We start from the raw sequence: 23275 nt of genomic DNA, 5'->3' as shown, positions 1-23275 counted from the left end.
GCCTGAAGGCACAGGCCGCCTTCCCTTCCCAGTCTCTCTGTGTATGCCGGGTGTAGGGCAACGCACTGCACACCCCCTGGAGGGAGCTAGATTTCCTCAGCACTGCACCAGCTACAGGGAACCTCTTCCCTCACGTCCTACTTGTCAAGGAACTCGGCCTCATTGCCCTTGTCGGAGCTGCACTTAGGAAAAGAATCTGCTTCGCAGGCCTTCTAGGAACCCTTAGCCGAGGGCAACCATACTTAGGGGAGAAAGTCAGCTTGCGTTCCTGCTGCCGCTGAAGTACAGAGCTTCCTCTTACCCGGCAGGCCTGTGGTAGAGGCTGAGTCCCGACAGAGCCTACCTAGAGGTTTCCTTGGATGCGGGAGTTGGCTACATGCGGAACACCCCGTGAAGAAAAGTGGACTCAGGGGAGGAGCGAGTGTGTAGCTAGTGTCCCTGTGCACTTGCTAGAAAGCACAGGGAGGGGAACTACGTGTCGACTGGAAGCGGGGGTCTGAGGGCAGAAGCCTTGTGTTCCCGTTTTGAAAGCTCCATTCCTGCTGCCTTGAAGCTACCCGAATAACCCCGTTTTGGGACGGGCCTCTCGGCACTGGAGGCAGGGCTCGGGAACGAGAAGGCATTTTCTCTGAATAATCAGGGTGCTTCCGGAGCCGTGTTGGGAGCTCATCCTGTCAGGCTGTCGGACTACAGGGAACGGCCCCTTGAGGGCCTGCCTCGAGAAAGGCCTTGAGTCGCCCTGCAGGAACGGAGCACACAGCGAGCTCTTGGAGGTCTTAGTCACTGGTGTGCTTTATTGGATCGGTGCTGCCCGTTTCAGGACTCCTGGACGCTTCGGGTGTGCCCCCTTTTCCCTGCGAAAACCCCCGGCCCCTGGGGGCATGCTGTGCCACACCCAGGCCCCTAGGCCCTTGAGAGAGGGGCCTACTGTGCATGCCGCGGGAAGGACTACACCCAGCGCTTTTAAAGGGGACGCCTACGATGCCTCGGCACTCCAACAGCATCAGGCACGCCTTGCTAGCCAGTCCCCCGTGCCCTGGAAGGGTTCGACATTGACCTTCTCTCAGCTGCACTGAGGAAAGAGTCTGCTTCGAACGCCTTCTGGCCCCTCGGTTGGAAAGTCACTCTACTCACGGAGAGAGTCAGCTTGCACGCCAGCGGCAACTAAAGCCGAGTTCTTCAGGCAAACACAGCACTGCGGTCTTTTGGAAGAGGCAGGCGCTTAGAGGCCTCACGAGAGCCTGCCTTGGTTGAGGCCGTTTGCTCCACGCAGAACACCCTGCGTCAACAAGTGGATGCAGGGGAGGGCCCACTGTGTACCTGGTGTGGTTTGGGGCCAGCTTACATTTCCTGCCTGTCTGGCTTGCAATGCGGGCCTGAAGGCACAGGCCGCCTTGCCCACTGTGAAATTTGCCTTGGTCGGGCCTTGAACTCCACGATGAGACCACCCCTCGGGACGGGCCTCTCGTCACGGTAGGCATGGCTCTGGGAAGCAAATGAGTTCTCTCTCGGAAAACAGGGTGCGTCCAGGGCCCGCTCGGGAGCTCATGCTGCGATGCTCTAATACCTACCTGGAGACCGAACGTCAGCCCCTCGCCTCGAGGAAAGTCGCTTTATTGCCCTGCTGAAGCGGGGGCATGCAGCCCTTTCCAAGAGGCCTTCGTCGCGCCTCTCTTTTCTTCTCTTCTTGGTTAGTGCGCCGCCCGGGAAGCCCAGGACCCTCGCGTTCGCACCCTAGTCCCTGCAAGGCCCCTGAATCCCGGCAGGCTCCACTGGCCTGCTCAGCGGCATCCAGGCCCGGAAAGCCCTTCCCAGTCTCTCTGTGTATGCCGGGTGTAGGGCAACGCACTGCACACCGCCTGGAGGGAACTAGATTTCCTCAGCACTGCACCAGCTACAGGGAACCTCTTCCCTCACGTCCTACTTGTCAAGGAACTCGGCCTCATTGCCCTTGTCGGAGCTGCACTTAGGAAAAGAATCTGCTTCGCAGGCCTTCTAGGAACCGTTAGCCGAGGGCAACCATACTTAGGGGAGAAAGTCAGCTTGCGTTCCTGCTGCCGCTGCAGTACAGTGCTTCCTCTTACCCGGCAGGCCTTTGGTAGAGGCTGAGCCCCGATAGAGCCTACCTAGAGGTTTCCTTGGATGCGGGAGTTGGCTACATGCGGAACACCCCGTGAAGAAAAGTGGACTCAGCGGAGGAGCGAGTGTGCAGCTAGTGTCTCTGTGCACTTGCTAGAAAGCACAGGGAGGGGAACTACGTGTCGACTGGAAACGGGGGTCTGAGGGCAGAAGCCTTGTGTTCCCGTTTTGAAAGCTCCATTCCTGCTGCCTTGAAGCTACCCGAATAACCCCGTTTTGGGACGGGCCTCTCGGCACTGGAGGCAGGGCTAGGGAACGAGAAGGCATTTTCTCTGAATAATCAGGGTGCCTCCGGAGCCGTGTTGGGAGCTCATCCTGTCAGGCTGTCGGACTACAGGGAACGGCCCCTTGAGGGCCTGCCTCGAGAAAGGCCTTGAGTCTCCCTGCAGGAACGGAGCACACAGCAAGCTCTTGGAGGTCTTAGTCACTGGTGTGCTTTATTGGATCGGTGCTGCCCGTTTCAGGACTCCTAGACGCTTCGGGTGTGCCCCCTTTTCCCTGCGAAAACCCCCGGCCCCTGGGGGCATGCTGTGCCACACCCAGGCCCCTAGGCCCTTGAGAGAGGGGCCTACTGTGCATGCCGCGGGAAGGACTACACCCAGCGCTTTTAAAGGGGACGCCTACGATGCCTCGGCACTCCAACAGCATCAGGCACGCCTTGCTAGCCAGTCCCCCGTGCCCTGGAAGGGTTCGACATTGACCTTCTCTCAGCTGCACTGAGGAAAGAGTCTGCTTCGAACGCCTTCTGGCCCCTCGGTTGGAAAGTCACTCTACTCACGGAGAGAGTCAGCTTGCACGGCAGCGGCAACTAAAGCCGAGTTCTTCAGGCAAACACAGCACTGCGGTCTTTTGGAAGAGGCAGGCGCTTAGAGGCCTCACGAGAGCCTGCCTTGGTTGAGGCCGTTTGCTCCACGCAGAACACCCTGCGTCAACAAGTGGATGCAGGGGAGGGCCCACTGTGTACCTGGTGTGGTTTGGGGCCAGCTTACATTTCCTGCCTGTCTGGCTTGCAATGCGGGCCTGAAGGCACAGGCCGCCTTCCCCACTGTGAAATTTGCCTTGGTCGGGCCTTGAACTCCACGATGAGACCACCCCTCGGGACGGGCCTCTCGTCACGGTAGGCATGGCTCTGGGAAGCAAATGAGTTCTCTCTCGGAAAACAGGGTGCGTCCAGGGCCCGCTCGGGAGCTCATGCTGCGATGCTCTAATACCTACCTGGAGACCGAACGTCAGCCCCTCGCCTCGAGGAAAGTCGCTTTATTGCCCTGCTGAAGCGGGGGCATGCAGCCCTTTCCAAGAGGCCTTCGTCGCGCCTCTCTTTTCTTCTCTTCTTGGTTAGTGCGCCGCCCGGGAAACCCAGGACCCTCGCGTTCGCACCCTAGTCCCTGCAAGGCCCCTGAATCCCGGCAGGCTCCACTGGCCTGCTCAGCGGCATCCAGGCCCGGAAAGCCCTTCCCAGTCTCTCTGTGTATGCCGGGTGTAGGGCAACGCACTGCACACCCCCTGGAGGGAGCTAGATTTCCTCAGCACTGCACCAGCTACAGGGAACCTCTTCCCTCACGTCCTGCTTGTCGAGGAAGTCGGCCTCATTGCCCTTGTCGGAGCTGCACTTAGGAAAAGAATCTGCTTCGCAGGCCTTCTAGGAACCCTTAGCCGAGGGCAACCATACTTAGGGGAGAAAGTCAGCTTGCGTTCCTGCTGCCGCTGAAGTACAGTGCTTCCTCTTACCCGGCAGGCCTGTGGTAGAGGCTGAGCCCCGATAGAGGCTACCTAGAGGTTTCTTTGGATGCGGGAGATGGTTACATGCGGAACACCCCGTGAAGAAAAGTGGACTCAGGGGAGGAGCGAGTGTGCAGCTAGTGTCCCTGTGCACTTGCTAGAGAGCACAAGGAGGTGAACTACGTGTCGACTGGAAGCGGGGGTCTGAGGGCAGAAGCCTTGTGTTCCCGTTTTGAAAGCTCCATTCCTGCTGCCTTGAAGCTACCCGAATAACCCCGTTTTGGGACGGGCCTCTCGGCACTGGAGGCAGGGCTCGGGAACGAGAAGGCATTTTCTCTGAATAATCAGGGTGCTTCCGGAGCCGTGTTGGGAGCTCATCCTGTCAGGCTGTCGGACTACAGGGAACGGCCCCTTGAGGGCCTGCCTCGAGAAAGGCCTTGAGTCACCCTGCAGGAACGGAGCACACAGCAAGCTCTTGGAGGTCTTAGTCACTGGTGTGCTTTATTGGATCGCTGCTGCCCGTTTCAGGACTCCTAGACGCTTCGGGTGTGCCCCCTTTTCCCTGCAAAAACCCCCGACACCTGGGGGCATGCTGTGCCACACCCAGGCCCCTAGGCCCTTGAGAGAGGGGCCTACTGTGCATGCCGAGGGAAGGACTACACCCAGCGCTTTTAAAGGGGACGCCTACGATGCCTCGGCACTCCAACAGCATCAGGCACGCCTTGCTAGCCAGTCCCCCGTGCCCTGGAAGGGTTCGACATTGACCTTCTCTCAGCTGCACTGAGGAAAGAGTCTGCTTCGAACGCCTTCTGGCCCCTCGGTTGGAAAGTCACTCTACTCACGGAGAGAGTCAGCTTGCACGGCAGCGGCAACTAAAGCCGAGTTCTTCAGGCAAACACAGCACTGCGGTCTTTTGGAAGAGGCAGGCGCTTAGAGGCCTCACGAGAGCCTGCCTTGGTTGAGGCCGTTTGCTCCACGCAGAACACCCTGCGTCAACAAGTGGATGCAGGGGAGGGCCCACTGTGTACCTGGTGTGGTTTGGGGCCAGCTTACGTTTCCTGCCTGTCTGGCTTGCAATGCGGGCCTGAAGGCACAGGCCGCCTTCCCCACTGTGAAAGTTCCCTTGGTCGGGCCTTGAACTCCACCATGAGACCACCCCTCGGGACGGGCCTCTCGTCACGGTAGGCATGGCTCTGGGAAGCAAATGAGTTCTCTCTCGGAAAACAGGGTGCGTCCAGGGCCCGCTCGGGAGCTCATGCTGCGATGCTCTAATACCTACCTGGAGACCGAACGTCAGCCCCTCGCCTCGAGGAAAGTCGCTTTATTGCCCTGCTGAAGCGGGGGCATGCAGCCCTTTCCAAGAGGCCTTCGTCGCGCCTCTCTTTTCTTCTCTTCTTGGTTAGTGCGCCGCCCGGGAAACCCAGGACCCTCGCGTTCGCACCCAATCCCTGCAAGGCCCCTGAATACCGGCAGGCTCCACTGGCCTGCTCAGCGGCATCCAGGCCCGGAAAGCCCTTCCCAGTCCCTCTGTGTATGCCGGGTGTCGGGCAACGCACTGCACACCCCCTGGAGGGAACTAGATTTCCTCAGCACTGCACCAGCTACAGGGAACCTCTTCCCTCACGTCCTACTTGTCAAGGAACTCGGCCTCATTGCCCTTGTCGGAGCTGCACTTAGGAAAAGAATCTGCTTCGCAGGCCTTCTAGGAACCCTTAGCCGAGGGCACCATACTTAGGGGAGAAAGTCAGCTTGCGTTCCTGCTGCCGCTGCAGTACAGTGCTTCCTCTTACCCGGCAGGCCTGTGGTAGAGGCTGAGCCCCGATAGAGGCTACCTAGAGGTTTCCTTGGATGCGGGAGTTGGCTACATGCGGAACCCCCCGTGAAGAAAAGTGGACTCAGGGAAGGAGCGAGTGTGTAGCTAGTGTCCCTGTGCACTTGCTAGAAAGCACAGGGAGGGGAACTACGTGTCGACTGGAAGCGGGGGTCTGAGGGCAGAAGCCTTGTGTTCCCATTTTGAAAGCTCCATTCCTGCTGCCTTGAAGCTACCCGAATAACCCCGTTTTGGGACGGGCCTCTCGGCACTGGAGGCAGGGCTCGGGAACGAGAAGGCATTTTCTCTGAATAATCAGGGTGCTTCCGGAGCCGTGTTGGGAGCTCATCCTGTCAGGCTGTCGGACTACAGGGAACGGCCCCTTGAGGGCCTGCCTCGAGAAAGGCCTTGAGTCGCCCTGCAGGAACGGAGCACACAGCAAGCTCTTGGAGGTCTTAGTCACTGGTGTGCTTTATTGGATCGGTGCTGCCCGTTTCAGGACTCCTAGACGCTTCGGGTGTGCCCCCTTTTCCCTGCGAAAACCCCCGGCCCCTGTGGGCATGCTGTGCCACACCCAGGCCCCTAGGCCCTTGAGAGAGGGGCCTACTGTGCATGCCGAGGGAAGGACTACACCCAGCGCTTTTAAAGGGGACGCCTACGATGCCTCGGCACTCCAACAGCATCAGGCACGCCTTGCTAGCCAGTCCCCCGTGCCCTGGAAGGGTTCGACATTGACCTTCTCTCAGCTGCACTGAGGAAAGAGTCTGCTTCGAACGCCTTCTGGCCCCTCGGTTGGAAAGTCACTCTACTCACGGAGAGAGTCAGCTTGCACGGCAGCGGCAACTAAAGCCGAGTTCTTCAGGCAAACACAGCACTGCGGTCTTTTGGAAGAGGCAGGCGCTTAGAGGCCTCACGAGAGCCTGCCTTGGTTGAGGCCGTTTGCTCCATGCAGAACACCCTGCGTCAACAAGTGGATGCAGGGGAGGGCCCACTGTGTACCTGGTGTGGTTTGGGGCCAGCTTACGTTTCCTGCCTGTCTGGCTTGCAATGCGGGCCTGAAGGCACAGGCCGCCTTTCCCACTGTGAAAGTTCCCTTGGTCGGGCCTTGAACTCCACGATGAGACCACCCCTCGGGACGGGCCTCTCGTCACGGTAGGCATGGCTCTGGGAAGCAAATGAGTTCTCTCTCGGAAAACAGGGTGCGTCCAGGGCCCGCTCGGGAGCTCATGCTGCGATGCTCTAATATCTACCTGGAGACCGAACGTCAGCCCCTCGCCTCGAGGAAAGTCGCTTTATTGCCCTGCTGAAGCGGGGGCATGCAGCCCTTTCCAAGAGGCCTTCGTCGCGCCTCTCTTTTCTTCTCTTCTTGGTTAGTGCGCCGCCCGGGAAACCCAGGACCCTCGCGTTCGCACCCTAGTCCCTGCAAGGCCCCTGAATACCGGCAGGCTCCACTGGCCTGCTCAGCGGCATCCAGGCCCGGAAAGCCCTTCCCAGTCTCTCTGTGTATGCCGAGGGTAGGGCAGCGCACTGCACACCGCCTGGAGGGAGCCAGATTGCCTCAGCACTGCACCAGCTACAGGGAACCTCTTCCCTCACGTCCTACTTGTCAAGGAACTCGGCCTCATTGCCCTTGTCGGAGCTGCACTTAGGAAAAGAATCTGCTTCGCAGGCCTTCTAGGAACCCTTAGCCGAGGGCACCATACTTAGGGGAGAAAGTCAGCTTGCGTTCCTGCTGCCGCTGCAGTACAGTGCTTCCTCTTACCCGGCAGGCCTTTGGTAGAGGCTGAGCCCCGATAGAGCCTACCTAGAGGTTTCCTTGGATGCGGGAGTTGGCTACATGCGGAACACCCCGTGAAGAAAAGTGGACTCAGGGGAGGAGCGAGTGTGCAGCTAGTGTCCCTGTGCACTTGCTAGAGAGCACAAGGAGGTGAACTACGTGTCGACTGGAAGCGGGGGTCTGAGGGCAGAAGCCTTGTGTTCCCGTTTTGAAAGCTCCATTCCTGCTGCCTTGAAGCTACCCGAATAACCCCGTTTTGGGACGGGCCTCTCGGCACTGGAGGCAGGGCTCGGGAACGAGAAGGCATTTTCTCTGAATAATCGGTGCTTCCGGAGCCGTGTTGGGAGCTCATCCTGTCAGGCTGTCGGACTACAGGGAACGGCCCCTTGAGGGCCTGCCTCGAGAAAGGCCTTGAGTCACCCTGCAGGAACGGAGCACACAGCAAGCTCTTGGAGGTCTTAGTCACTGGTGTGCTTTATTGGATCGCTGCTGCCCGTTTCAGGACTCCTAGACGCTTCGGGTGTGCCCCCTTTTCCCTGCAAAAACCCCCGACCCCTGGGGGCATGCTGTGCCACACCCAGGCCCCTAGGCCCTTGAGAGAGGGGCCTACTGTGCATGCCGAGGGAAGGACTACACCCAGCGCTTTTAAAGGGGACGCCTACGATGCCTCGGCACTCCAACAGCATCAGGCACGCCTTGCTAGCCAGTCCCCCGTGCCCTGGAAGGGTTCGACATTGACCTTCTCTCAGCTGCACTGAGGAAAGAGTCTGCTTCGAACGCCTTCTGGCCCCTCGGTTGGAAAGTCACTCTACTCACGGAGAGAGTCAGCTTGCACGGCAGCGGCAACTAAAGCCGAGTTCTTCAGGCAAACACAGCACTGCGGTCTTTTGGAAGAGGCAGGCGCTTAGAGGCCTCACGAGAGCCTGCCTTGGTTGAGGCCGTTTGCTCCACGCAGAACACCCTGCGTCAACAAGTGGATGCAGGGGAGGGCCCACTGTGTACCTGGTGTGGTTTGGGGCCAGCTTACGTTTCCTGCCTGTCTGGCTTGCAATGCGGGCCTGAAGGCACAGGCCGCCTTCCCCACTGTGAAAGTTCCCTTGGTCGGGCCTTGAACTCCACGATGAGACCACCCCTCGGGACGGGCCTCTCGTCACGGTAGGCATGGCTCTGGGAAGCAAATGAGTTCTCTCTCGGAAAACAGGGTGCGTCCAGGGCCCGCTCGGGAGCTCATGCTGCGATGCTCTAATACCTACCTGGAGACCGAACGTCAGCCCCTCGCCTCGAGGAAAGTCGCTTTATTGCCCTGCTGAAGCGGGGGCATGCAGCCCTTTCCAAGAGGCCTTCGTCGCGCCTCTCTTTTCTTCTCTTCTTGGTTAGTGCGCCGCCCGGGAAACCCAGGACCCTCGCGTTCGCACCCTAGTCCCTGCAAGGCCCCTGAATCCCGGCAGGCTCCACTGGCCTGCTCAGCGGCATCCAGGCCCGGAAAGCCCTTCCCAGTCTCTCTGTGTATGCCGGGTGTAGGGCAACGCACTGCACACCCCCTGGAGGGAGCTAGATTTCCTCAGCACTGCACCAGCTACAGGGAACCTCTTCCCTCACGTCCTGCTTGTCGAGGAAGTCGGCCTCATTGCCCTTGTCGGAGCTGCACTTAGGAAAAGAATCTGCTTCGCAGGCCTTCTAGGAACCCTTAGCCGAGGGCAACCATACTTAGGGGAGAAAGTCAGCTTGCGTTCCTGCTGCCGCTGAAGTACAGTGCTTCCTCTTACCCGGCAGGCCTGTGGTAGAGGCTGAGCCCCGATAGAGGCTACCTAGAGGTTTCTTTGGATGCGGGAGATGGTTACATGCGGAACACCCCGTGAAGAAAAGTGGACTCAGGGGAGGAGCGAGTGTGCAGCTAGTGTCCCTGTGCACTTGCTAGAGAGCACAAGGAGGTGAACTACGTGTCGACTGGAAGCGGGGGTCTGAGGGCAGAAGCCTTGTGTTCCCGTTTTGAAAGCTCCATTCCTGCTGCCTTGAAGCTACCCGAATAACCCCGTTTTGGGACGGGCCTCTCGGCACTGGAGGCAGGGCTCGGGAACGAGAAGGCATTTTCTCTGAATAATCAGGGTGCTTCCGGAGCCGTGTTGGGAGCTCATCCTGTCAGGCTGTCGGACTACAGGGAACGGCCCCTTGAGGGCCTGCCTCGAGAAAGGCCTTGAGTCACCCTGCAGGAACGGAGCACACAGCAAGCTCTTGGAGGTCTTAGTCACTGGTGTGCTTTATTGGATCGCTGCTGCCCGTTTCAGGACTCCTAGACGCTTCGGGTGTGCCCCCTTTTCCCTGCAAAAACCCCCGACCCCTGGGGGCATGCTGTGCCACACCCAGGCCCCTAGGCCCTTGAGAGAGGGGCCTACTGTGCATGCCGAGGGAAGGACTACACCCAGCGCTTTTAAAGGGGACGCCTACGATGCCTCGGCACTCCAACAGCATCAGGCACGCCTTGCTAGCCAGTCCCCCGTGCCCTGGAAGGGTTCGACATTGACCTTCTCTCAGCTGCACTGAGGAAAGAGTCTGCTTCGAACGCCTTCTGGCCCCTCGGTTGGAAAGTCACTCTACTCACGGAGAGAGTCAGCTTGCACGGCAGCGGCAACTAAAGCCGAGTTCTTCAGGCAAACACAGCACTGCGGTCTTTTGGAAGAGGCAGGCGCTTAGAGGCCTCACGAGAGCCTGCCTTGGTTGAGGCCGTTTGCTCCACGCAGAACACCCTGCGTCAACAAGTGGATGCAGGGGAGGGCCCACTGTGTACCTGGTGTGGTTTGGGGCCAGCTTACGTTTCCTGCCTGTCTGGCTTGCAATGCGGGCCTGAAGGCACAGGCCGCCTTCCCTTCCCAGTCTCTCTGTGTATGCCGGGTGTAGGGCAACGCACTGCACACCCCCTGGAGGGAGCTAGATTTCCTCAGCACTGCACCAGCTACAGGGAACCTCTTCCCTCACGTCCTACTTGTCAAGGAACTCGGCCTCATTGCCCTTGTCGGAGCTGCACTTAGGAAAAGAATCTGCTTCGCAGGCCTTCTAGGAACCCTTAGCCGAGGGCAACCATACTTAGGGGAGAAAGTCAGCTTGCGTTCCTGCTGCCGCTGAAGTACAGAGCTTCCTCTTACCCGGCAGGCCTGTGGTAGAGGCTGAGTCCCGACAGAGCCTACCTAGAGGTTTCCTTGGATGCGGGAGTTGGCTACATGCGGAACACCCCGTGAAGAAAAGTGGACTCAGGGGAGGAGCGAGTGTGTAGCTAGTGTCCCTGTGCACTTGCTAGAAAGCACAGGGAGGGGAACTACGTGTCGACTGGAAGCGGGGGTCTGAGGGCAGAAGCCTTGTGTTCCCGTTTTGAAAGCTCCATTCCTGCTGCCTTGAAGCTACCCGAATAACCCCGTTTTGGGACGGGCCTCTCGGCACTGGAGGCAGGGCTCGGGAACGAGAAGGCATTTTCTCTGAATAATCAGGGTGCTTCCGGAGCCGTGTTGGGAGCTCATCCTGTCAGGCTGTCGGACTACAGGGAACGGCCCCTTGAGGGCCTGCCTCGAGAAAGGCCTTGAGTCGCCCTGCAGGAACGGAGCACACAGCGAGCTCTTGGAGGTCTTAGTCACTGGTGTGCTTTATTGGATCGGTGCTGCCCGTTTCAGGACTCCTGGACGCTTCGGGTGTGCCCCCTTTTCCCTGCGAAAACCCCCGGCCCCTGGGGGCATGCTGTGCCACACCCAGGCCCCTAGGCCCTTGAGAGAGGGGCCTACTGTGCATGCCGCGGGAAGGACTACACCCAGCGCTTTTAAAGGGGACGCCTACGATGCCTCGGCACTCCAACAGCATCAGGCACGCCTTGCTAGCCAGTCCCCCGTGCCCTGGAAGGGTTCGACATTGACCTTCTCTCAGCTGCACTGAGGAAAGAGTCTGCTTCGAACGCCTTCTGGCCCCTCGGTTGGAAAGTCACTCTACTCACGGAGAGAGTCAGCTTGCACGCCAGCGGCAACTAAAGCCGAGTTCTTCAGGCAAACACAGCACTGCGGTCTTTTGGAAGAGGCAGGCGCTTAGAGGCCTCACGAGAGCCTGCCTTGGTTGAGGCCGTTTGCTCCACGCAGAACACCCTGCGTCAACAAGTGGATGCAGGGGAGGGCCCACTGTGTACCTGGTGTGGTTTGGGGCCAGCTTACATTTCCTGCCTGTCTGGCTTGCAATGCGGGCCTGAAGGCACAGGCCGCCTTGCCCACTGTGAAATTTGCCTTGGTCGGGCCTTGAACTCCACGATGAGACCACCCCTCGGGACGGGCCTCTCGTCACGGTAGGCATGGCTCTGGGAAGCAAATGAGTTCTCTCTCGGAAAACAGGGTGCGTCCAGGGCCCGCTCGGGAGCTCATGCTGCGATGCTCTAATACCTACCTGGAGACCGAACGTCAGCCCCTCGCCTCGAGGAAAGTCGCTTTATTGCCCTGCTGAAGCGGGGGCATGCAGCCCTTTCCAAGAGGCCTTCGTCGCGCCTCTCTTTTCTTCTCTTCTTGGTTAGTGCGCCGCCCGGGAAGCCCAGGACCCTCGCGTTCGCACCCTAGTCCCTGCAAGGCCCCTGAATCCCGGCAGGCTCCACTGGCCTGCTCAGCGGCATCCAGGCCCGGAAAGCCCTTCCCAGTCTCTCTGTGTATGCCGGGTGTAGGGCAACGCACTGCACACCGCCTGGAGGGAACTAGATTTCCTCAGCACTGCACCAGCTACAGGGAACCTCTTCCCTCACGTCCTACTTGTCAAGGAACTCGGCCTCATTGCCCTTGTCGGAGCTGCACTTAGGAAAAGAATCTGCTTCGCAGGCCTTCTAGGAACCGTTAGCCGAGGGCAACCATACTTAGGGGAGAAAGTCAGCTTGCGTTCCTGCTGCCGCTGCAGTACAGTGCTTCCTCTTACCCGGCAGGCCTTTGGTAGAGGCTGAGCCCCGATAGAGCCTACCTAGAGGTTTCCTTGGATGCGGGAGTTGGCTACATGCGGAACACCCCGTGAAGAAAAGTGGACTCAGCGGAGGAGCGAGTGTGCAGCTAGTGTCTCTGTGCACTTGCTAGAAAGCACAGGGAGGGGAACTACGTGTCGACTGGAAACGGGGGTCTGAGGGCAGAAGCCTTGTGTTCCCGTTTTGAAAGCTCCATTCCTGCTGCCTTGAAGCTACCCGAATAACCCCGTTTTGGGACGGGCCTCTCGGCACTGGAGGCAGGGCTAGGGAACGAGAAGGCATTTTCTCTGAATAATCAGGGTGCCTCCGGAGCCGTGTTGGGAGCTCATCCTGTCAGGCTGTCGGACTACAGGGAACGGCCCCTTGAGGGCCTGCCTCGAGAAAGGCCTTGAGTCTCCCTGCAGGAACGGAGCACACAGCAAGCTCTTGGAGGTCTTAGTCACTGGTGTGCTTTATTGGATCGGTGCTGCCCGTTTCAGGACTCCTAGACGCTTCGGGTGTGCCCCCTTTTCCCTGCGAAAACCCCCGGCCCCTGGGGGCATGCTGTGCCACACCCAGGCCCCTAGGCCCTTGAGAGAGGGGCCTACTGTGCATGCCGCGGGAAGGACTACACCCAGCGCTTTTAAAGGGGACGCCTACGATGCCTCGGCACTCCAACAGCATCAGGCACGCCTTGCTAGCCAGTCCCCCGTGCCCTGGAAGGGTTCGACATTGACCTTCTCTCAGCTGCACTGAGGAAAGAGTCTGCTTCGAACGCCTTCTGGCCCCTCGGTTGGAAAGTCACTCTACTCACGGAGAGAGTCAGCTTGCACGGCAGCGGCAACTAAAGCCGAGTTCTTCAGGCAAACACAGCACTGCGGTCTTTTGGAAGAGGCAGGCGCTTAGAGGCCTCACGAGAGCCTGCCTTGGTTGAGGCCGTTTGCTCCACGCAGAACACCCTGCGTCAACAAGTGGATGCAGGGGAGGGCCCACTGTGTACCTGGTGTGGTTTGGGGCCAGCTTACATTTCCTGCCTGTCTGGCTTGCAATGCGGGCCTGAAGGCACAGGCCGCCTTCCCCACTGTGAAATTTGCCTTGGTCGGGCCTTGAACTCCACGATGAGACCACCCCTCGGGACGGGCCTCTCGTCACGGTAGGCATGGCTCTGGGAAGCAAATGAGTTCTCTCTCGGAAAACAGGGTGCGTCCAGGGCCCGCTCGGGAGCTCATGCTGCGATGCTCTAATACCTACCTGGAGACCGAACGTCAGCCCCTCGCCTCGAGGAAAGTCGCTTTATTGCCCTGCTGAAGCGGGGGCATGCAGCCCTTTCCAAGAGGCCTTCGTCGCGCCTCTCTTTTCTTCTCTTCTTGGTTAGTGCGCCGCCCGGGAAACCCAGGACCCTCGCGTTCGCACCCTAGTCCCTGCAAGGCCCCTGAATCCCGGCAGGCTCCACTGGCCTGCTCAGCGGCATCCAGGCCCGGAAAGCCCTTCCCAGTCTCTCTGTGTATGCCGGGTGTAGGGCAACGCACTGCACACCCCCTGGAGGGAGCTAGATTTCCTCAGCACTGCACCAGCTACAGGGAACCTCTTCCCTCACGTCCTGCTTGTCGAGGAAGTCGGCCTCATTGCCCTTGTCGGAGCTGCACTTAGGAAAAGAATCTGCTTCGCAGGCCTTCTAGGAACCCTTAGCCGAGGGCAACCATACTTAGGGGAGAAAGTCAGCTTGCGTTCCTGCTGCCGCTGAAGTACAGTGCTTCCTCTTACCCGGCAGGCCTGTGGTAGAGGCTGAGCCCCGATAGAGGCTACCTAGAGGTTTCTTTGGATGCGGGAGATGGTTACATGCGGAACACCCCGTGAAGAAAAGTGGACTCAGGGGAGGAGCGAGTGTGCAGCTAGTGTCCCTGTGCACTTGCTAGAGAGCACAAGGAGGTGAACTACGTGTCGACTGGAAGCGGGGGTCTGAGGGCAGAAGCCTTGTGTTCCCGTTTTGAAAGCTCCATTCCTGCTGCCTTGAAGCTACCCGAATAACCCCGTTTTGGGACGGGCCTCTCGGCACTGGAGGCAGGGCTCGGGAACGAGAAGGCATTTTCTCTGAATAATCAGGGTGCTTCCGGAGCCGTGTTGGGAGCTCATCCTGTCAGGCTGTCGGACTACAGGGAACGGCCCCTTGAGGGCCTGCCTCGAGAAAGGCCTTGAGTCACCCTGCAGGAACGGAGCACACAGCAAGCTCTTGGAGGTCTTAGTCACTGGTGTGCTTTATTGGATCGCTGCTGCCCGTTTCAGGACTCCTAGACGCTTCGGGTGTGCCCCCTTTTCCCTGCAAAAACCCCCGACACCTGGGGGCATGCTGTGCCACACCCAGGCCCCTAGGCCCTTGAGAGAGGGGCCTACTGTGCATGCCGAGGGAAGGACTACACCCAGCGCTTTTAAAGGGGACGCCTACGATGCCTCGGCACTCCAACAGCATCAGGCACGCCTTGCTAGCCAGTCCCCCGTGCCCTGGAAGGGTTCGACATTGACCTTCTCTCAGCTGCACTGAGGAAAGAGTCTGCTTCGAACGCCTTCTGGCCCCTCGGTTGGAAAGTCACTCTACTCACGGAGAGAGTCAGCTTGCACGGCAGCGGCAACTAAAGCCGAGTTCTTCAGGCAAACACAGCACTGCGGTCTTTTGGAAGAGGCAGGCGCTTAGAGGCCTCACGAGAGCCTGCCTTGGTTGAGGCCGTTTGCTCCACGCAGAACACCCTGCGTCAACAAGTGGATGCAGGGGAGGGCCCACTGTGTACCTGGTGTGGTTTGGGGCCAGCTTACGTTTCCTGCCTGTCTGGCTTGCAATGCGGGCCTGAAGGCACAGGCCGCCTTCCCCACTGTGAAAGTTCCCTTGGTCGGGCCTTGAACTCCACCATGAGACCACCCCTCGGGACGGGCCTCTCGTCACGGTAGGCATGGCTCTGGGAAGCAAATGAGTTCTCTCTCGGAAAACAGGGTGCGTCCAGGGCCCGCTCGGGAGCTCATGCTGCGATGCTCTAATACCTACCTGGAGACCGAACGTCAGCCCCTCGCCTCGAGGAAAGTCGCTTTATTGCCCTGCTGAAGCGGGGGCATGCAGCCCTTTCCAAGAGGCCTTCGTCGCGCCTCTCTTTTCTTCTCTTCTTGGTTAGTGCGCCGCCCGGGAAACCCAGGACCCTCGCGTTCGCACCCAATCCCTGCAAGGCCCCTGAATACCGGCAGGCTCCACTGGCCTGCTCAGCGGCATCCAGGCCCGGAAAGCCCTTCCCAGTCCCTCTGTGTATGCCGGGTGTCGGGCAACGCACTGCACACCCCCTGGAGGGAACTAGATTTCCTCAGCACTGCACCAGCTACAGGGAACCTCTTCCCTCACGTCCTACTTGTCAAGGAACTCGGCCTCATTGCCCTTGTCGGAGCTGCACTTAGGAAAAGAATCTGCTTCGCAGGCCTTCTAGGAACCCTTAGCCGAGGGCACCATACTTAGGGGAGAAAGTCAGCTTGCGTTCCTGCTGCCGCTGCAGTACAGTGCTTCCTCTTACCCGGCAGGCCTGTGGTAGAGGCTGAGCCCCGATAGAGGCTACCTAGAGGTTTCCTTGGATGCGGGAGTTGGCTACATGCGGAACCCCCCGTGAAGAAAAGTGGACTCAGGGAAGGAGCGAGTGTGTAGCTAGTGTCCCTGTGCACTTGCTAGAAAGCACAGGGAGGGGAACTACGTGTCGACTGGAAGCGGGGGTCTGAGGGCAGAAGCCTTGTGTTCCCATTTTGAAAGCTCCATTCCTGCTGCCTTGAAGCTACCCGAATAACCCCGTTTTGGGACGGGCCTCTCGGCACTGGAGGCAGGGCTCGGGAACGAGAAGGCATTTTCTCTGAATAATCAGGGTGCTTCCGGAGCCGTGTTGGGAGCTCATCCTGTCAGGCTGTCGGACTACAGGGAACGGCCCCTTGAGGGCCTGCCTCGAGAAAGGCCTTGAGTCGCCCTGCAGGAACGGAGCACACAGCAAGCTCTTGGAGGTCTTAGTCACTGGTGTGCTTTATTGGATCGGTGCTGCCCGTTTCAGGACTCCTAGACGCTTCGGGTGTGCCCCCTTTTCCCTGCGAAAACCCCCGGCCCCTGTGGGCATGCTGTGCCACACCCAGGCCCCTAGGCCCTTGAGAGAGGGGCCTACTGTGCATGCCGAGGGAAGGACTACACCCAGCGCTTTTAAAGGGGACGCCTACGATGCCTCGGCACTCCAACAGCATCAGGCACGCCTTGCTAGCCAGTCCCCCGTGCCCTGGAAGGGTTCGACATTGACCTTCTCTCAGCTGCACTGAGGAAAGAGTCTGCTTCGAACGCCTTCTGGCCCCTCGGTTGGAAAGTCACTCTACTCACGGAGAGAGTCAGCTTGCACGGCAGCGGCAACTAAAGCCGAGTTCTTCAGGCAAACACAGCACTGCGGTCTTTTGGAAGAGGCAGGCGCTTAGAGGCCTCACGAGAGCCTGCCTTGGTTGAGGCCGTTTGCTCCATGCAGAACACCCTGCGTCAACAAGTGGATGCAGGGGAGGGCCCACTGTGTACCTGGTGTGGTTTGGGGCCAGCTTACGTTTCCTGCCTGTCTGGCTTGCAATGCGGGCCTGAAGGCACAGGCCGCCTTTCCCACTGTGAAAGTTCCCTTGGTCGGGCCTTGAACTCCACGATGAGACCACCCCTCGGGACGGGCCTCTCGTCACGGTAGGCATGGCTCTGGGAAGCAAATGAGTTCTCTCTCGGAAAACAGGGTGCGTCCAGGGCCCGCTCGGGAGCTCATGCTGCGATGCTCTAATATCTACCTGGAGACCGAACGTCAGCCCCTCGCCTCGAGGAAAGTCGCTTTATTGCCCTGCTGAAGCGGGGGCATGCAGCCCTTTCCAAGAGGCCTTCGTCGCGCCTCTCTTTTCTTCTCTTCTTGGTTAGTGCGCCGCCCGGGAAACCCAGGACCCTCGCGTTCGCACCCTAGTCCCTGCAAGGCCCCTGAATACCGGCAGGCTCCACTGGCCTGCTCAGCGGCATCCAGGCCCGGAAAGCCCTTCCCAGTCTCTCTGTGTATGCCGAGGGTAGGGCAGCGCACTGCACACCGCCTGGAGGGAGCCAGATTGCCTCAGCACTGCACCAGCTACAGGGAACCTCTTCCCTCACGTCCTACTTGTCAAGGAACTCGGCCTCATTGCCCTTGTCGGAGCTGCACTTAGGAAAAGAATCTGCTTCGCAGGCCTTCTAGGAACCCTTAGCCGAGGGCACCATACTTAGGGGAGAAAGTCAGCTTGCGTTCCTGCTGCCGCTGCAGTACAGTGCTTCCTCTTACCCGGCAGGCCTTTGGTAGAGGCTGAGCCCCGATAGAGCCTACCTAGAGGTTTCCTTGGATGCGGGAGTTGGCTACATGCGGAACACCCCGTGAAGAAAAGTGGACTCAGGGGAGGAGCGAGTGTGCAGCTAGTGTCCCTGTGCACTTGCTAGAGAGCACAAGGAGGTGAACTACGTGTCGACTGGAAGCGGGGGTCTGAGGGCAGAAGCCTTGTGTTCCCGTTTTGAAAGCTCCATTCCTGCTGCCTTGAAGCTACCCGAATAACCCCGTTTTGGGACGGGCCTCTCGGCACTGGAGGCAGGGCTCGGGAACGAGAAGGCATTTTCTCTGAATAATCGGTGCTTCCGGAGCCGTGTTGGGAGCTCATCCTGTCAGGCTGTCGGACTACAGGGAACGGCCCCTTGAGGGCCTGCCTCGAGAAAGGCCTTGAGTCACCCTGCAGGAACGGAGCACACAGCAAGCTCTTGGAGGTCTTAGTCACTGGTGTGCTTTATTGGATCGCTGCTGCCCGTTTCAGGACTCCTAGACGCTTCGGGTGTGCCCCCTTTTCCCTGCAAAAACCCCCGACCCCTGGGGGCATGCTGTGCCACACCCAGGCCCCTAGGCCCTTGAGAGAGGGGCCTACTGTGCATGCCGAGGGAAGGACTACACCCAGCGCTTTTAAAGGGGACGCCTACGATGCCTCGGCACTCCAACAGCATCAGGCACGCCTTGCTAGCCAGTCCCCCGTGCCCTGGAAGGGTTCGACATTGACCTTCTCTCAGCTGCACTGAGGAAAGAGTCTGCTTCGAACGCCTTCTGGCCCCTCGGTTGGAAAGTCACTCTACTCACGGAGAGAGTCAGCTTGCACGGCAGCGGCAACTAAAGCCGAGTTCTTCAGGCAAACACAGCACTGCGGTCTTTTGGAAGAGGCAGGCGCTTAGAGGCCTCACGAGAGCCTGCCTTGGTTGAGGCCGTTTGCTCCACGCAGAACACCCTGCGTCAACAAGTGGATGCAGGGGAGGGCCCACTGTGTACCTGGTGTGGTTTGGGGCCAGCTTACGTTTCCTGCCTGTCTGGCTTGCAATGCGGGCCTGAAGGCACAGGCCGCCTTCCCTTCCCAGTCTCTCTGTGTATGCCGGGTGTAGGGCAACGCACTGCACACCCCCTGGAGGGAGCTAGATTTCCTCAGCACTGCACCAGCTACAGGGAACCTCTTCCCTCACGTCCTACTTGTCAAGGAACTCGGCCTCATTGCCCTTGTCGGAGCTGCACTTAGGAAAAGAATCTGCTTCGCAGGCCTTCTAGGAACCCTTAGCCGAGGGCAACCATACTTAGGGGAGAAAGTCAGCTTGCGTTCCTGCTGCCGCTGAAGTACAGAGCTTCCTCTTACCCGGCAGGCCTGTGGTAGAGGCTGAGTCCCGACAGAGCCTACCTAGAGGTTTCCTTGGATGCGGGAGTTGGCTACATGCGGAACACCCCGTGAAGAAAAGTGGACTCAGGGGAGGAGCGAGTGTGTAGCTAGTGTCCCTGTGCACTTGCTAGAAAGCACAGGGAGGGGAACTACGTGTCGACTGGAAGCGGGGGTCTGAGGGCAGAAGCCTTGTGTTCCCGTTTTGAAAGCTCCATTCCTGCTGCCTTGAAGCTACCCGAATAACCCCGTTTTGGGACGGGCCTCTCGGCACTGGAGGCAGGGCTCGGGAACGAGAAGGCATTTTCTCTGAATAATCAGGGTGCTTCCGGAGCCGTGTTGGGAGCTCATCCTGTCAGGCTGTCGGACTACAGGGAACGGCCCCTTGAGGGCCTGCCTCGAGAAAGGCCTTGAGTCGCCCTGCAGGAACGGAGCACACAGCGAGCTCTTGGAGGTCTTAGTCACTGGTGTGCTTTATTGGATCGGTGCTGCCCGTTTCAGGACTCCTGGACGCTTCGGGTGTGCCCCCTTTTCCCTGCGAAAACCCCCGGCCCCTGGGGGCATGCTGTGCCACACCCAGGCCCCTAGGCCCTTGAGAGAGGGGCCTACTGTGCATGCCGCGGGAAGGACTACACCCAGCGCTTTTAAAGGGGACGCCTACGATGCCTCGGCACTCCAACAGCATCAGGCACGCCTTGCTAGCCAGTCCCCCGTGCCCTGGAAGGGTTCGACATTGACCTTCTCTCAGCTGCACTGAGGAAAGAGTCTGCTTCGAACGCCTTCTGGCCCCTCGGTTGGAAAGTCACTCTACTCACGGAGAGAGTCAGCTTGCACGCCAGCGGCAACTAAAGCCGAGTTCTTCAGGCAAACACAGCACTGCGGTCTTTTGGAAGAGGCAGGCGCTTAGAGGCCTCACGAGAGCCTGCCTTGGTTGAGGCCGTTTGCTCCACGCAGAACACCCTGCGTCAACAAGTGGATGCAGGGGAGGGCCCACTGTGTACCTGGTGTGGTTTGGGGCCAGCTTACATTTCCTGCCTGTCTGGCTTGCAATGCGGGCCTGAAGGCACAGGCCGCCTTGCCCACTGTGAAATTTGCCTTGGTCGGGCCTTGAACTCCACGATGAGACCACCCCTCGGGACGGGCCTCTCGTCACGGTAGGCATGGCTCTGGGAAGCAAATGAGTTCTCTCTCGGAAAACAGGGTGCGTCCAGGGCCCGCTCGGGAGCTCATGCTGCGATGCTCTAATACCTACCTGGAGACCGAACGTCAGCCCCTCGCCTCGAGGAAAGTCGCTTTATTGCCCTGCTGAAGCGGGGGCATGCAGCCCTTTCCAAGAGGCCTTCGTCGCGCCTCTCTTTTCTTCTCTTCTTGGTTAGTGCGCCGCCCGGGAAGCCCAGGACCCTCGCGTTCCCACCCAATCCCTGCAAGGCCCCTGAATACCGGCAGGCTCCACTGGCCTGCTCAGCGGCATCCAGGCCCGGAAAGCCCTTCCCAGTCTCTCTGTGTATGCCGGGTGTAGGGCAACGCACTGCACACCGCCTGGAGGGAACTAGATTTCCTCAGCACTGCACCAGCTACAGGGAACCTCTTCCCTCACGTCCTACTTGTCAAGGAACTCGGCCTCATTGCCCTTGTCGGAGCTGCACTTAGGAAAAGAATCTGCTTCGCAGGCCTTCTAGGAACCGTTAGCCGAGGGCAACCATACTTAGGGGAGAAAGTCAGCTTGCGTTCCTGCTGCCGCTGCAGTACAGTGCTTCCTCTTACCCGGCAGGCCTTTGGTAGAGGCTGAGCCCCGATAGAGCCTACCTAGAGGTTTCCTTGGATGCGGGAGTTGGCTACATGCGGAACACCCCGTGAAGAAAAGTGGACTCAGCGGAGGAGCGAGTGTGCAGCTAGTGTCTCTGTGCACTTGCTAGAAAGCACAGGGAGGGGAACTACGTGTCGACTGGAAACGGGGGTCTGAGGGCAGAAGCCTTGTGTTCCCGTTTTGAAAGCTCCATTCCTGCTGCCTTGAAGCTACCCGAATAACCCCGTTTTGGGACGGGCCTCTCGGCACTGGAGGCAGGGCTAGGGAACGAGAAGGCATTTTCTCTGAATAATCAGGGTGCCTCCGGAGCCGTGTTGGGAGCTCATCCTGTCAGGCTGTCGGACTACAGGGAACGGCCCCTTGAGGGCCTGCCTCGAGAAAGGCCTTGAGTCTCCCTGCAGGAACGGAGCACACAGCAAGCTCTTGGAGGTCTTAGTCACTGGTGTGCTTTATTGGATCGGTGCTGCCCGTTTCAGGACTCCTAGACGCTTCGGGTGTGCCCCCTTTTCCCTGCGAAAACCCCCGGCCCCTGGGGGCATGCTGTGCCACACCCAGGCCCCTAGGCCCTTGAGAGAGGGGCCTACTGTGCATGCCGCGGGAAGGACTACACCCAGCGCTTTTAAAGGGGACGCCTACGATGCCTCGGCACTCCAACAGCATCAGGCACGCCTTGCTAGCCAGTCCCCCGTGCCCTGGAAGGGTTCGACATTGACCTTCTCTCAGCTGCACTGAGGAAAGAGTCTGCTTCGAACGCCTTCTGGCCCCTCGGTTGGAAAGTCACTCTACTCACGGAGAGAGTCAGCTTGCACGCCAGCGGCAACTAAAGCCGAGTTCTTCAGGCAAACACAGCACTGCGGTCTTTTGGAAGAGGCAGGCGCTTAGAGGCCTCACGAGAGCCTGCCTTGGTTGAGGCCGTTTGCTCCACGCAGAACACCCTGCGTCAACAAGTGGATGCAGGGGAGGGCCCACTGTGTACCTGGTGTGGTTTGGGGCCAGCTTACATTTCCTGCCTGTCTGGCTTGCAATGCGGGCCTGAAGGCACAGGCCGCCTTGCCCACTGTGAAATTTGCCTTGGTCGGGCCTTGAACTCCACGATGAGACCACCCCTCGGGACGGGCCTCTCGTCACGGTAGGCATGGCTCTGGGAAGCAAATGAGTTCTCTCTCGGAAAACAGGGTGCGTCCAGGGCCCGCTCGGGAGCTCATGCTGCGATGCTCTAATACCTACCTGGAGACCGAACGTCAGCCCCTCGCCTCGAGGAAAGTCGCTTTATTGCCCTGCTGAAGCGGGGGCATGCAGCCCTTTCCAAGAGGCCTTCGTCGCGCCTCTCTTTTCTTCTCTTCTTGGTTAGTGCGCCGCCCGGGAAGCCCAGGACCCTCGCGTTCCCACCCAATCCCTGCAAGGCCCCTGAATACCGGCAGGCTCCACTGGCCTGCTCAGCGGCATCCAGGCCCGGAAAGCCCTTCCCAGTCTCTCTGTGTATGCCGGGTGTAGGGCAACGCACTGCACACCGCCTGGAGGGAACTAGATTTCCTCAGCACTGCACCAGCTACAGGGAACCTCTTCCCTCACGTCCTACTTGTCAAGGAACTCGGCCTCATTGCCCTTGTCGGAGCTGCACTTAGGAAAAGAATCTGCTTCGCAGGCCTTCTAGGAACCGTTAGCCGAGGGCAACCATACTTAGGGGAGAAAGTCAGCTTGCGTTCCTGCTGCCGCTGCAGTACAGTGCTTCCTCTTACCCGGCAGGCCTTTGGTAGAGGCTGAGCCCCGATAGAGCCTACCTAGAGGTTTCCTTGGATGCGGGAGTTGGCTACATGCGGAACACCCCGTGAAGAAAAGTGGACTCAGCGGAGGAGCGAGTGTGCAGCTAGTGTCTCTGTGCACTTGCTAGAAAGCACAGGGAGGGGAACTACGTGTCGACTGGAAACGGGGGTCTGAGGGCAGAAGCCTTGTGTTCCCGTTTTGAAAGCTCCATTCCTGCTGCCTTGAAGCTACCCGAATAACCCCGTTTTGGGACGGGCCTCTCGGCACTGGAGGCAGGGCTAGGGAACGAGAAGGCATTTTCTCTGAATAATCAGGGTGCCTCCGGAGCCGTGTTGGGAGCTCATCCTGTCAGGCTGTCGGACTACAGGGAACGGCCCCTTGAGGGCCTGCCTCGAGAAAGGCCTTGAGTCTCCCTGCAGGAACGGAGCACACAGCAAGCTCTTGGAGGTCTTAGTCACTGGTGTGCTTTATTGGATCGGTGCTGCCCGTTTCAGGACTCCTAGACGCTTCGGGTGTGCCCCCTTTTCCCTGCGAAAACCCCCGGCCCCTGGGGGCATGCTGTGCCACACCCAGGCCCCTAGGCCCTTGAGAGAGGGGCCT

The sequence above is a fragment of the Mesoplodon densirostris genome, chromosome 8 (genome assembly GCF_025265405.1).
Source record: "Mesoplodon densirostris isolate mMesDen1 chromosome 8, mMesDen1 primary haplotype, whole genome shotgun sequence".
NCBI lineage: Eukaryota > Metazoa > Chordata > Mammalia > Artiodactyla > Ziphiidae > Mesoplodon > Mesoplodon densirostris.
This window is presented reverse-complemented; position numbering follows the sequence as displayed.